General features: G+C 42.4%; 1 protein-coding gene across 2 annotated transcripts in view; it reads right to left on the reverse strand.

Annotated features, from left to right (window-relative positions):
- Positions 1 to 12,891, reverse strand: part of CALCR (calcitonin receptor) — a 169,766-nt gene extending 156,875 nt beyond the window's left edge. For both annotated transcript variants that reach the window (XM_061468487.1, XM_061468489.1), the window contains exon 1: positions 12,525 to 12,891. The gene's annotated coding sequence lies outside the window, so the exon portion shown is untranslated. The remainder of the gene's footprint in view (positions 1 to 12,524) is intronic.
- Positions 12,892 to 15,841: the final 2,950 nt, after the last annotated feature.

The raw sequence follows: 15,841 nt of genomic DNA on the forward strand, positions 1-15,841 counted from the left end.
CGTTAGTTCCTGTCACAGAAAACCTCACTCCTGACACTCCAGTCTCACTGACAGGATGTCAATGCTCCCAGTTACAGGAGCTAACTCTTGCCCCAGCACCATGTCATTTCTCTTGCAGTGTGTGCAATCTACTTATAAAAAAAAAATAAACCAAACCTTAAAAGGAAGCAGAGGATGAAGAACAGAGGTGCACCTTCTTTATCAGCAAATGCTAATGAACCACAGAGAAAAATGAGAGTTCTTCATGGACTAGCATTAAACGTGAAAGCTAACAGCCTGGCTGTCATACCACCACCTCCTTTAGGATTGATGAGCTTTAATTATTCAGCAGGATCAAGATCACTTTTATATTAACTCTCAATAGTATCTTAAGTATATCAGCTTTAGCCTTCTGAAATTTTTATTTGCAGCCTCAGGCTCTTAAATTTCTGCACTGTTTTCACTTTCCACCTTTGATTTTACTAATGGATGAAATTTTTAGCATAACATCTGTCTTCAATGAAGTTAAAAGACCTTTTAAGCAAAAACATATGGTACTTTCCTGTGGTTTTAAATCACTGGTACACTTATCTCATATTGAGTCTCTTGGAATTGCATTAATAAAACCAAACTCATGTAATATAGTCAGATGATTAAAGACTCTCCAGATTATAAAGGTGACTGAAGTTAGAAGCCACTTGGGTAACCTTTCTTTAGCCTTCTTGGGGTTAAGTACTGCAATTTTTACTTACTTGTTCTCAGACTTCTTTTTCCATTGGAATCCTTCTTCACGGGTTTTTGAGGGATAGGGTTAGGGTTAGGGTTTGCTCACTGAATAAAAAAGGATTCAATACCTCATTTCCTCACTGGTATTTATAGGATTTCAACTATTGCACATAGATTAAACCTTTCATGGCAGACAAGATTTATTCATTTCTTTACATTCCTTTTTCCTTAGTGCTCATTACTGCAATACAAATGCTTCACTGACCACTAACTCACCTTCAAACTACTGCTGTTTGGTGAGAGATAGAATTATTGTGTTTCCACAGATGAGATCCAATGCATTTCCTTTTCACGGCTTGGCAATTTTTTCATTAAACAAAGAAAGACTCCTAAAACCCACGACCTGCTCTCAGTAGCTCACTGTGTCATACATATGAAGGATGAGGAAGCAAAATCTAAGACATGGAAGGAAAAATGTTTAAAAGACTGCATGCAGTGTATTGTTGTGTTTTCATAAATGTCACCATGTTCACCACTAGTGCAGCATCCCTACCTCGTACAGCACATCCTGTAGAGGTATTTCCCCAAGGAACATTTCATTTTATTTCAAGGTAAACCGTGTCCGTATTATCTAAAATTCTTGGGCCATTCTTGGACTGTACAATAGAATCTCTTCCTCCTTCAAGGTCTTACAGAAATGACATAATTTAAACTATTTAGCAGGTAAGCTGCTATCCCTACTCTGATTTTCAGCACCTTCGGAGAAATTCGTGGTTTTAGCCCTTTTTCCTTTCTTCCATTTTTGCATATGCTTGGATGCCTCCTTTCCAGACCACAGCATTTCCTTGAATCATATTAAAAAAATGGGCTGGAATGGACCTCTGGAGATAGCAACCCTCTCCTCAAAGAAGGGCCAACTTTAAAGCTAGATCTGGTTATTCAAGGTCATATCCAGACTAGCTTTGAGTTTCTGCAAGGATGGAAATACCACAGCCTCTCTGGGCAATCTGTTCCAGTGCTCAACTGTTCTCGTTCATCTGCTTGCTAACGATTTGGATCTGACTGTGACTTAGAAATGTCCCCAGTATCATGTGATTAACACTGGCTGGTTTTCAGTGGCTTTCACTCCGGTAAGAGGGTGAGATATTCCTCTCTTGTTAGATATACCTTATGCAGATCATTTAGCAGCAGGCATTTTTGAAATGCTGCCTTCTGGATAAAGTCTTGGAGGCATTAATTAGCTGGCCTCCTTGTCCTATCTGACTTTTCAGTACCAAATTGTGCATCTAACATAATGAATATGCTTGTTAGAGAGGGTTTAGAAGGGATGTCATTTAGCATGAGTGGGCTGTTTTGTTCCTGTATCACTGCATGATTGTTCTTGTGTTGATTTGTTCCTGATTCATTGCCTTAAAGATCTGTAATGTCTAGGCATACATGGAATACCCTATTTTTATTTTTTCTGTTGCCATCATCAATTGCACCCTTTCCCATGGCTTTTTCACTTTTGGAATTCATGTCTTCATTGCCAAGAGGCTTGAACTGGAAATAGCTGTCACTGTGCAGTATGCATTTCTGGTACTGCCTTACAGATGGATTTTGCAGCAAGCAGTTGACATCTTCTGTCTTCACACACACAGAGAAGGTTATCCTTACACTGTCCTGCCAGGGTACCTCCTTTTCCAGTTTTCACTGCTATTAATATATTTCCCAATTTTAAATAATAAATAAACTTTATATCCAAAATTAACTCTACAGGAGTGACTATTATAGAGTTAGCTGGCTGCTTAATTATATCCTTTGACTTTTATCCACATAGAATACATGGTCTTGCATCCTACTAGGCTTGTTTTGTGCCACAGGTCCACTTTTTCGTGTAGTCAGTCCCAGAAATTGCACCCCAATACTGATGCTCATTTCTGTGGCTATTTCTTCTTTATTTATCTCAAAAGTTGCATGTCTCACCATTATAAATCTCCTTTCAATAGCAACATTGCTGCTGGCTGCTTTCCCCAGAGACATTCTTCAGCTGTACACATTGAAGACTTTGATGTCCTCGGTCTGCTTTAACATTCATCTTCTCAAACACCTGCTTTTCATTTTTCATTGCATGAAATATCTTGTATGATACTACAATTTGCTGGTTTGTGCCTCTGCAGTATGCTTCTCTTCTAACATGAACTGTGGTTGATGCTTCTCTCTGGGGCTGTGTATATGAGTGACTGCTGACCTCCCACATTTTATCATTCACAGTAGTTCTGAGGTGTCGTCTCATCTGCTCTCTATCTCTTATGCTTTGAGCCATTCTAGTGATATTCTAGAATGTGCAAGTGTCCTTCAGTAACATACATACTTTTATTTCATTTTTACCTCCTCCTATTAGGAGTTTCCCAGCATCCCACTCTCCTGTGCAGGAGCATTCTTTTTATAATCAGTTACAGCTGACTGATTCACTCACACCAAAGGACTCAGTAAGTCCTCAACTTTTCCAAGATTTCTTCCCTGAACCAAGAATTCCTCTTTCTGAAACCAGATACTTCAAATCACTGCCACTGTCCATTCACCTTTCTTCTGTCAGCTTCAGAGCTTTTCTCTTACTAATATCCATAAATGTTCTCATCTGTCTGTACAAAATAATATGAGAAACACAGAATCTTTCTCCATTTTTGCCTGCAGTCCAGCAGAAAAATTGTTCCATCAACTATACCTGTGCATAAATTAAGCTTTCTAGAAGTTCATCGGCTGCTCACCTCTTGTCTTTCTCTGTATGAGGAACAAAAGGGAAAAAAGGGGAGAGGAAATTCTGTCTCTTCCAATACATCTTCCTCCTACTGTCCTGGTGTCCTGCCAGCTCCCACCCCTACTGCCCCTAAATTCTGCCCCAAGTGCCTCTTTGCACAAATCACTGCTTTTCAGATATCAGTTTGTGCCTCAGCATCTAACATGTCAAACAAGCTTGTCCTTCTCAAACAAGCCTGTCTTTCTCAAATGCTTCCTGTTTCAAGCTCCACTGGCTCTCAATACTAACTCACAATTCCAGTTTCAGTATCTCCCTTCCACATCTGAACACATTCCCATTTTCCCACACTTTTTATACCTCTTCCTGCTCATCCTTTGTGCTTTAGTCTTGTTCTATCTGCTCTCAGTTAGGCAGCATTAACTGGCTTGCACTACCTTAGAACTGTGATTGCAGACCAAAGATTCAGGAAGGTCAGGGCTGTTACACGTGTGGGTGTGCTCTTACACAAATAGTAGAAGGTTCAGTCCTGACTTAGGAACCATCTACTATCAAGTCCATTTTCCACTGTATGGTAGTGCAAGAACCTCTCAAAGAAAAAGAACAACTAGAACTTGAGGATATTAGCAAAACAATATATTCTGCACTAGAGGAGATTTTCACTGACCATAAAAAATATCTGGCTAAAATTTTCCGAATAAATTGAACAGACTGAAGATTGTGACAGTTTTCTTTTTTTTATATGTACAGCCATGTCTCTATATTATATTTACTACAGAGAAAGGGCTCCTTTTTGAAAAAGTGCATTGTGGTGAAACTTACTATACTCTGGTGCATTTGTTTGAACTAACATAGTATTTTGCTATCCATAAAATAAAATTTCAATAAAACTGAAATCCTGCTCTTGAGCTGCAAAAGTATTTTAATTATAATTAAAAAAAATAAATCTTGCAATTGTTTTCTTTTTCACTAAAAAAAGGAAACATTTTCAACACTAAATTAGTTCTGAAATACTTTACTTAAAATTCTACACTGAAGTAATTGGCAAAACTATCTTTAAATGTTATACCCATATGTATTCTCCATGTGGAATTACATACGAGTTGAAAATCATAATTTAAAACTTCAAGAAACCTCTTATCAAACATATTCTTTGATGTGGTACATGGCTGTAACATATTTGATGACCTGCATTATAGTAAGTAATATTCTGATCATATGTTGCAAGTTGTTTAGCTAATTAGAGAAATTACAGGCTTTGATACTAATAAAACACTGTCCCAGTATTTTGCAGGGGTATGAAGATCCTTTCAGTTAATAATGGATGCTCCACAGGTCCCTTTCTGTGTACAGTGCACACATACCTCCTCCTGGCTTAACCATACTTATTTCTCACACTCCGCAGGCCATTAAGCCCCACTTCTTTTCCTCTTATTAAAGGAGAGGCTGCTACAGTTTTCACCACGGATTAGTTTAAATACAAAGATTTGTGTCATTTCTATCACTGCACAGAAAACCCAAACAGCTCTTTGCAGTGACAAAATGCTGGAGTGGGCTTGGATTTTTAGTTTGCATGTACATCTCAAATGCAAATTATTTTGGACAGTAGGTGGAAAAGATGTAATACAGCTATACGGCGACTACCTACAGGTTTTTCCAGTGATGACTTCTGATTACATTAGGCATTTCATGGGATAAAAACATTTCCTTTAAAACACTGCAGATCTGATTGATTGTCAATAAAGTCAGCAGGTGTCTGAACACTTAAAAAGCCAGACATACACACATTTTCTTTTCAGTGATGAAATTACTCCAGTCTTTAGGAAGCATATACTACCAAACACCATGAGGCAATAAAAACAAAAAATGCAATAAAAATCAGCAGAGTAGAAAATATTTGGTCTGCTTTCTGTGAGAACATATGGTAACAATGATTATTACTTATTATTCGATCCTGCTTCAACCCAAAATGTACTTGGCAACATTTGAACACAGAGGAAAATACTATAACGCGAGCAGGGCTTGACTCTTTTAAGCCCTTGAGCAGTCTGTAGGAGGGGAAATGGCCCTCAGAAAGTTAAAGGAAGTCTCCTCATACCCAGTTGCTCCCCATCACTAAGTCTTTCTCAAGGACATGGCTTAAAAGATTTGTTAAACTCCAAGCACTATAACTGTGCATGGTCAGCAGGAGATAATCAGCTGTCTATGGGTTACCTTTTCAGTTTACCAATGGATGTTCTTGAACAGCCTGAAGCAAGCCAAAAACTTCCCAGAGATGCTCTAAACTGGTCAAGCCAAACCAGCTTTTGAATCACACTAATCCTGTTTGCCATCTTCGTCAGAAACAGAGTTTCTGGAAGAGTTGCAATATAAAATGTTAAGATTCAATAATCTGCTCAAACACCTGTAAAACTGACTAAAACCCAGTATCAGTGATTGGTCCTACCAATACTTTCTGTATGCAAAATTAAATACTGGACGATAAATGAAATTTTCCCTACTACAATACATGCAAATGGAAGACAGTGCTGTCTATTAGTTAGTTAGGCATTTTGTAAAGTAACTTTCCAGAAGGTCATCTCTACTACTAAATACTAATAACAGCAGCAAAACTACCATTCCTCTCCTGTACTGTTTGGAGAATAGGCATGTGGAGGCAAAAGAAAATAGGGATTCCATTAGGAGCTGGACTGACTGTTGAGAACAAGAAGAGTTCTTACCAGGAAAAAAAACAACTTCTAGTCACATGAGGAAACTCAGCAGTCCTAGATACCTTTCTTTACCAAAGCCAATAAAAATTTAGGAAGTTTCTCTAAGAAATCAAAGTAGTGAAGATGTAAGTGTCCTCCCTCTCCGGTCCTTCAATATTTAAAGCTGGAGGAAATTGCATATAGCATGTTTAACACTATGAAATGTTCATGCCCACAGGGTGTTTCAGGTGGCTAGCACAGTTTGGAGAGGGCGAATTCTAAAGGTCAAATATTTTTTGTTGTTCACTGTACTCCAATGCATAAGAGATGACAATCCTTAATACATAAAGAGCTGTAACTTTATGGGACAGCATTCATTCTCTTCTGTGAGGAATCATACTTGTCCGTGCAAAGATACACCATCAACAAAGAAAAGGGAGCTCAGTGTAATAGAAGGGCCTGGTGATGAAGCAGCTGCACAACTACAGGTAACAAAGACTACAGAACACAGGCTACAGACTAAGGCTACAGGTAACCAAGACTACATGGATAGAGACAAACAAGTCGGAGTAAATCATGTGGTGACAACTCTGCACAGAAGAATGTTGCTTTGTGCAACAGAAAGTGAGACACAAACTGATTCTGTACTGAAAGCAATGTAGGGCATCATCAGTATAGCACTGCATCGTAATGGGGGTAAACTTAAAAGGAAAAATCACTTGTGGGGTTCACATTACTTCTCCACAGATCACTTAAATGAAACCAGCATGATTTGCTACAGATAAATGCTCCGGCAAACACTACTTGCAGGGAAGGTCCAGATACAAACAATATGAATGAAATACAACTGCAGAGCTACCTGTGATTTTTCTAAGCAGTTAATACTCATGACTGGTATCAGCTGGAGGGAAATTACAACTAACAGAAATGGAGTCATCTATCTGCATTCATCACACTGAAATGTTACAGTCACATGAGCCTTCTCATGTTAGAACATGCCTCAGTACTGCCTGAGAGAAACAGAAGTGGCTAATTCACTCTGTGAATTTATTCAGTCTTTGATTACCTTTCTCACTCTTCCATCAAGCTCTAAACAGTGGCACGGATTACAGCTTTTCTTTTTTTATATGAGCACTGAGACTTAAGTAAATATTTCCCCATAAAAAACCCACACACAGAAAATGCAGTTGACCTTTAAAGGGACACTGTGCCAAATGTGGAGTCTCATTCTAGTCAGTAATAAAAAAGTAAAACAGAAGTTTAGTTTCTTTTTCTTTTATATCTCAGCACAATCTTAACCATGGAGCCCTGACATCTTTATAATAGCAACACTGTATTTTCAGAAACATTTCCCGTATTTGAAAGAGGTATTTTTGTCAGCTTAGTTCTGAGAAGACAACTCTGAAGACAAGACACAATTCATCTTGACTCAGGCAACCTCCAAATATGCCTGTGAACTCACTTGCTCGCTTTGCCTGCAAAACTGCCCAATTTCTGTGACAAGCTAACAGAACAAAAATCTGCTTTTCTACCTGTGGAGGGGTAGTTCAGCGCTCTGTAGCACTTTGATGCCTTTCTGTTCACATACAGGAAGAGAAAGGCATTTTCAAACACCTGCTTTTGAATAGTAGCGATTTTCTAACCTGTGCTTTACCCTAAGCTAATGAAGACGTCACAAACTACAGCTAACGTATCAAAGCCAGCAACGAGCTCACAGCATGTCTTTCTACTCCTTGAAAGTACATACTGCTAGACCTATCATGAGTAAAATATAGTGAAACCACAGATTCAAAAATACTGCAAAATGTAACAAATGTATTATTCATCTAACTCTTGCTAATAGTTAATAATATTCATCAATAACCACAGACAAAGTGATATGGTTCTTACATACACTGCTGGATATGACCAAGCAGGAAATCATTTGCTAGACGGTGCCCCATGAAACTGAAATACATGCTTATTTCCAAAAACACTACTAGAATTGCTGTGTGAACAGCCAATTCTGCCAAATCTGTGCCAGATTTTTTAATAAGTATAACTGAAGTAAATGACAAAAAAAGTCAAGGTCCAGAAGCCTGTTTTAAACTAGATGCCATTCTGTATCACCTTTACTGAACACATAGGATTACCATGAAAAACAAAACAGGAGCACTGCAATCATGTTGAGGTGCAGTAAATAAGAAGCATTTACATGAACTGCATTTTTCAGTTTGTGTACAGTATGTAAAAGTAAGAACACCAATACTGCATCACTAATCCATCTCCCTCTGGAGGCAGGAAAGCTCCTCTCTGCAGGTTCCCAGAGTCTCTGGTGCAGAGGTTAAGCTGATCCTTGCAGTAACCCACCTTTTGGGACTACAGCACTTCAGTATGCAACTTACTAAAAGCAGTACTAGTTCATCTGTCTACCATATGATCCTAATTCAGAAGGCATTTTGAGAACCATGGGAAAATACATGGCAGCATACCTCTGATGTGCTATAAATCTACTCTCATTCCCAGTGCTATTCCCCATCAACTACAGTCAATGACTCCACTTTCTCCTTATGGCTGAATACCAAAATTTCTTGTTCTTCCTTGGTTTAACGGTAAGTCTTTGCATACATCCATACAAAGCAGCAAAGGCAGTCAAATGGAACTCTCTACCAGAGGGTAACTTCCACCCCCAGGTCCTCCCCATCCTGGGCATCCATATGCTTAACCAAGGGTCACCTCAAAAACATGTAGCCAGCTGAAAGGCTCACAGGTTCACTGGCGAGGCACAACCATGTCTTTGGTTTGTTCACTGATCACCTGAAGTTAAGACTCCTCCAACATTTGTGGATATTATCTTGATTAAAAAGGTGTCCAGCTAAAACATGCCTATAAATACAACCTTTAGCATGAGGCATGGCTTTTCCAGTTGTAACTTTTGGGCTAAGCCCAGCAAGCCCAGAATTCATAGCAGTACCTCTTATTAACTGAGATGTGGCCAATATCTCTGCCATCATCATAAGTTCCTCCAAACGAGCAATTCAGTGTGTCTCTCCCTTTCATAGTTCAAATTTCATCCAATATGAAGGACAGTTTTCAAAACAGTCTTGCATATAGATTTTCGATTCTTTCCACTTGCCAAATCCCACTATCAAATGCTATGCATGGAAAAAACTATTACAAAAATAACTAAAGCTTCAGCACAAAGTATCTATTTCTAATATCTGTATTACTGACCTTCAAGCAAAATTCTACTTTTAAATTAGCAGTGTTGTTTAGGTATGTGGTCTTTCATAGTTGTTTCCCCCTGCTTCAGAAGCATGAGAACTACCTTTTAGGAGGTTTACATCTAGGCTTTCTCTGCATTAGAACCACTTGTTACAGCATCCGCACTGGAGCAAATTCCCATACAGAACACCACCCCTGTAAGCACAGTGCCATGCAGAGATCCCAGGGCTCATCCTGAAGTAGTCATTTCAGGTACTCGCAGCAAGTCTGTCATACGGCATGGCAGCCAACAGAGACCTGCTCTTTGCTTCTCAGGACTGGGCCACAGGGTCATGTCTGGCCACTGCCATTGGTGTTGCACTCATGTACCAGAGGCTTCTAGCAGCCAGACCCACTCCTTCCGAAGTAGGGAAGTAACTAAAAGCAATGTCAAATGCAAAGTGGGTGTAAGACCAAAAACCAGCACAGAACAAAAACATGTAATTATGTGCAGTTCTTTGGCAGGCTACTGCCAGTAAACACTGAGATTCATAAAGAAGTAAGCAAGATCCGAGAGAAATAACATACAACCTTAAGGAGCTGGTCAGTCATTTCTGGGTACCTTTATGAAATAACATTCAAACCTATTAAAAGGTGCCTGGTGTACCCTTGTTAAGTACAGAGTACTCAAGTTTCAGACCCAGATCATCTGGTGGCCTTTGGCAAGGTGTCTTCAGTCTCTCTTGACATTGCAAATTTTTCAACACAGTGAATTTTACTCTGTTGAGTAGTTCTACTCAGGGGGCTGACTGGATGCCACTCTAACACATACAGCAGTTCAAAGTGCTCAGCACATGACAGGATCGCCCCTGAAAGGCCCAGGTAAGGTCTATGTTAGCACTAATATGGCTTCCAATACTGACTTAAATGGCAACAGTTAGGACTCAAATGTCAATTACCAGAAACAAAACAAAACTGAGCTTACCAGCTTAGTATGTATAGAACCAATGGCCATTTTCAGAACTGAATTTCATGGTACTTGCTAGCCCAGGGCAAGTGTAGCTCAATTATTGATTCAATAATTTTCTCCAAAAACCGTATTGTTATGCATGCTTTTTAAAAAAAATACAGAAGAGTTTACCCAGTTACCAGATAACAAGACTTGCAAGTGCCCATTTAGCTTCTTATAGGCTCATCGATACAGATTTAAAGTTAACGTATAATACTAACTGGCTAGCTTTAAAGCAATGTTCCGTTCTACTTTGATTTGGAAGAAAAACAATTCAGCAAACACTCTGTAGAATGCTGTTTTCATCTTTAATGAAAATTCTCAACTTCTTCAAATGGTTTCCAAACCCATTCTGCTGTAGACATGAAGAAAAAAAAGTTTTCTAAGCTGGGTTCAGTCAGCTTGTTAAGGTAATTCTTCTGAATATATTATTTGGTAATATTTCAACAAGGTTTTTAGAAAAGATACTTCTGTACCTTCACCTCCCATCAAAGTTTACGAGCTGCAGAGAACTAATCTGTAACATAGCTCAAGTGTTTGCTGATATTTTCACAATAAGGCAACTATTTATCAGTTTATTTGTGAACATCTTTGACATAAGCAACATAATCTGATAATATTCCTCCCCTCCCCCCATCACTAACTGAATTTAAACATTGTCACTTTCTAAACAAAGTTGGCCGACACTTGTCATAAATGATAATGAAGACCTATGGTGAAGCCCAGTCCTTGGAGGTGTTAATTGGGAATTTGCCATTGATCTTAAGAGGGCCAACATTTACTCAAGATTTATAAAGTTAGCATACTTTACTACATGCTGGTAGGTACTGAAACACAGTGGTTTGGTTCATTCAGAATAATTTCATGATAACTATGGTAAGCACCAGAGCAATAACTTTAGCAAAGGCATATGAAGAAATTAAAAGGAAATACTAGCTCTCCTGTATTTATTTCACCTACTTGACAATTACGTTTAGAATCCTGAACAGTGAAATAAATTCCCTCTTCAGCTCGACACCACCTGCAGTTTGAGCTGTTGATAGCAGAGAAATGTTACCCTGACCAGCCCTGGTATGTTCAGCCCCAGAGCAGTGTAGAGACTTTCCCACTGACCAAATGCAAAGTTCCCCACCTGAATACCATCCCACAAACACTGAAGAGGAAAAAAGCAGAAGCAAGAGCTTTATTTCATTCAGTGCCTACAAAAAGACACAGGCATTTTAATACAATGGCTTGATTAATTCATTCCAAACTCCCTTTAGCCAGACGACTTAACTCTTACTACAAGAAGAGTGCACAGTCCTGGGAAGAATATTACACGCTGCATTACTCTTAAGAAGATGAAGAGATAGCCAGTGTATATAAAAGTGTAGCTGGAAGGCATCTGTTAGATATTGACAATATTGACTTCAAGAGGTCTTAAACATCTTTCTATTTACTATTTTTCTGAATGATTTTTCCATTCATCATTTTGGTTACAACTGACATTCTGAAACTAAAACCAGAAGAATTTTTTTCCTTTTCTTTACAAATTGTCGACTTCGTTAACATTGTCAAAAAACCCACAAGAATGAAATTAATATAGCAATATAAAGACAAAATTGGCAGGTGTTTATATTGTACTTGGACACATCCACTAAACAGTCTCATACATCAATCTACCGTCATCACTGGCAATGCCTACCAATGTTTTATGTTTGCAGTGTGAAATGACAAGTACAGATATCGCTTCAGCAGACGGAAAAACAACACGGGAATAGTATCTGACACGAATGAGAAGCACGGAGTAGTGACTCAGGTGTCGTTTAAATGCCCCGTACTTCCAGGATGGAGAGCGGCCACTGTCTCTGATCTAAACCGTACAGGCAGCGACCCGCTCGGCAGCGCACCAGCCGGGGTGGGAACTCCGGGATTCACCGTTACCTGGAGCCCCCTCGGCTCCCGCGGAGCCCCGCGGAGGCTGCGTTCCCTCCCGCGCCCCCGCCCCTTCCCCCGGTGCCACCGCACACACGCCGCTGCTGCGAGTCAGAGCTCCTACACCCTCTCCCCCAGGCCTCCCCCCCCCCCCCCCCCTTTTTTTGGCTGCAGTGACAGCCAGGGTCTGCCCCCCTCTCCCCGCCGGTGATCGGACCCCCGCAGTCGGTTTCCTCCCCGGGGCAGCTGGTTGGGAAGGACAAGAGGTGAAGTTGCCGGGACTTACGGTGGCAGCGCTCCCGGCGCTGGGGAGGCAGCTCTCCCGGCCTCCCGTCACCTCGGGCCACCTCCGCGGTGGTTCGGGGCCCAAAGCGGCGCAGCGCGGACGGCCGGTCACTCCCCGGAGGAGCGCACGGCTCCGTCCGCTCCGCAACACCCGGCCGGTGGGTGCCCGCGTCCCGGAGGGGGCGGGGTGGCCGAGCGCTTCAGCCGGCACACGGACAGGCACTGGCCAGGGCCGAGCCCCTCCGGCGGGGCTGCGCCTCGGGAAGCATCTGCCTCCTTTCATCCGCGACGAGCACGCCCCCCCGCTCCCCCCAGCCGCCGGCGGGGCTTCGCGCCGACGTCGGTGCGGGGCGGACGGAGAGCGCCCGGCGGCAGCGGCAGCGCCTCCCCCGCCTCCGCCTTTCCCGCGGCTCCCGGCCGCCTGCTACCGGCGGGGCGGCCGCGCAGGAGCCGGCGCTGCTCCGGCGGGCGGGGCGCGGGTGATGAAGTGACGAGGGGGGTGCCGCTCCCGCCGCACCGAGGAGAGGGGACGTCAGGGCCGGCACCACGTCCCCCGCCGGGGAGCCCGTGGGCGGCGGCTGACAGCCCTGGGCGGCGGCTGACAGCCCTGCCCCGGGTGTCCCCCGGTGAGGGCCGGTGGTCCCGGGTCCTGCTCCGCTTTACCCTCTTCCTCCCGTCACCTTCCTCCCCCTAGTCTCGGGGAAGTTTTCTGACCCGAGGCTGCGTTGCGGTCCCATGACGGGCACCTTTCCGAAGGAGAAAGCCGGAGGAGTGGAGGGCGCGGAGCTGAGACCCCGGACCTCGGGGAGCCCTGCCCGCCCCGGGGATGCACCCCGCATCCTCCCTTCTGCCCCGTCTCCTCTGCTGCTCTCCCAGCTTGCGTGAACCATTTACCTACCGTCCACTGAGCCGAACAAGGGATGGCCGCAGAATTTACCGGACGGCAAAGTCATCTAAATTCCCGTTTCTGCTCCAAAAGCGTTTCAAACAAAAGGAGAGGCCGAGGAAGACCCTGTTCCGATCACCTGTGGTCTCCTCAGAAGAACAGCCCCCTGCTATACCTGCTACGCGGGCATCCAGAAGCAACTGAGCCAACACCCCCACGCTGCAAGAGCGCGTCGAGTGATTCTGTGTGAAGTGCTGCAGGGGAGGACTTCTCTGCTGTGAGTGCTCCAAGCTGCCCAATATTTAAACACCCGGAGAGCCACAGTAAGGTAGGAATAGTGAGCGAACGCACGGTGATTCACCTCCGCGCTCCTGCCAAACGAGGCAGCGCGGACAGCAGGTAGGAGGGTGTCTTCCCAGCAGATGGAGTCAGGAGGCAAACAAAACAAACTTGCTCACAAGGTACCACCACCAGGCTAAGAATAGCTTGCTTCTTTTGTCTTCCTGCGCGAAGGACGTCGCTGCCGTCAAATAAAAGGAACTTCGATACTGGCTTTTAAGTTGCCTGGCTTGCTTCTGAATGAAGTTAGCTCTTATTGAAGTGTTTCTCAAGTGTTTTTCTTCTACCTGCTGCTTTCTTTTATAGACTACAGTCAAATTTTACAGCTTGCCCTTTTCATAGGAACCTGCATTCAAACACAGTGGTCTGCATTTCTTCCTGCTTTCACAGAGCTCGGGCTATGCTGAAGAGGGAGGGAGAGAGGAGAGGAGCAAGGGAGCTTAGTGCTGAGAAAGAAGCGCTGGGCTGGGCATGTAACCAAGAAGAAGGAACCTCTTTGCCACTTTTTCCAGCAGCTTTTTGAAAGAGTGCCTCTAGATAGCACCATCGAAGAAATTTGTCCTCCTTAGGATATATTGGGGGCAGGGGGAGAGGGAAACTTAAAGATGAGACACTCATCTTTATGATGAATGCTAATGTAAATCATCATCTCCTTAAGATTTAAATTTTCACTACAGATTTCACCCTTTACTCTTGTGAGGACAGCAAGGAGGATCAGTGGGAGTTGCTTTTATGAGCTCTCATAATGCCACAATTGCTTCACTGTTCACAGCTTTCTCTGGCAGGAAGGTTTAGAGAAGGTTTTCATTAGCTGCACAGAGCAGTACCCCTATGGACCAGCTGCAGACTTGTCCCTCTCATACTCCAGCTGCCCTTAGGTGGGCTCAAATGAGTCTTGGTTCTAAGTGCTTGAGATGTTTGTGAAAGGGGAACTGCTGAGAAGCAAAACCCTAAGCTGAAGCCTAATGAGAGTAGGAAAATCACCTTTCCCGTCACTGCAGCAGTAAGTTGAAAGACGAAAAACAGAGAGCTTTTTTCATATCTGATAGCCTGGAGTATTTTCTTTTCCAGAGGTCTGGGGAGGGAGGTGGTGGAGGGTAAGTGGGTCACCTAACAAGTACAGATTGCTTTAAAAGATACAGAAAGAAGCTGAACTATGTGAAGGCAGGTGATAGGCCAGTGGTGCCTTCCATAGTCCACTCATTTAGGGTTTTGTGTGTTGTCTGGCTAATACTGTTCATTCTATGATTGGAAAGCATCACATTCTCAATGACTGTTTTTATACTTATTTCAAAACAGATTTTATGTTGCTCTGTTTTCTTACTGAGTAGTGTTCAGCTGCTGAAGTGTAAATCTGCCATCCCATGATCTGGAAATAGCTTTTCTAAGGTTTGGGTGGTTTTTTTATAAACTCCCGTTTTGTTAACCATTACCTTGCACACAGAAGCAACACTTTCTGCTTTGTTCTGCTGTGAGCAATTTCATTGTGCCCCATGGGACTGCAAGCCTGAGTAGTTACTCTTTGGCATGTGTCTGAAATGCTGATCAGGTCCATAAATAACCACTGGAAAATTATTATTAACCATACCTTGGTGGTTTTATTTCTGTTTGTGCTCAGGAGTCATTAAAACACTCTGACTTCCACACAAGAGAGGTGGTTGAGTTACTGTTTTATATTGTGAGATTATAGTCATGCTTTGTACATGAAAAGTAAGTCAAAACCTGGTTCCAAGATTTCAGTGATTTCATCCTGTTATGAAGGAAAACATTTTTCCATGTTGTATGGAAAGTTGTGCATTTGTGTAGTTTGTCTCATTTCCACCATCTTTTCTTTTTTTTCCTAAACATATTTTGTCTACTTTTAATGTTACTACACGTAAGGATGATGCTTGTGAAACAGGCACTGTCCTCATTTTTTCATCAGGTGTAGAATTCGAAATAAAAATCCAAGTTCCCAGCTGGACCTATAAATTTTCCATGAACTGAGCAGAGGTATTTCCACAGTCTTTTGCAGATGCCTGAATTGTGAGCTGCTTGGAAGTAAACTATTTCTTATCACAGTTTGTGTATCTTTCCTACATGGAGTGGTGCAC

This window comes from Pezoporus flaviventris, unplaced genomic scaffold (assembly GCF_033815535.1).
Source record: "Pezoporus flaviventris isolate CSIRO_AGI_PZ_B2104156 unplaced genomic scaffold, CSIRO_AGI_Pfla_v1 ptg000047l, whole genome shotgun sequence".
Lineage (NCBI taxonomy): Eukaryota > Metazoa > Chordata > Aves > Psittaciformes > Psittacidae > Pezoporus > Pezoporus flaviventris.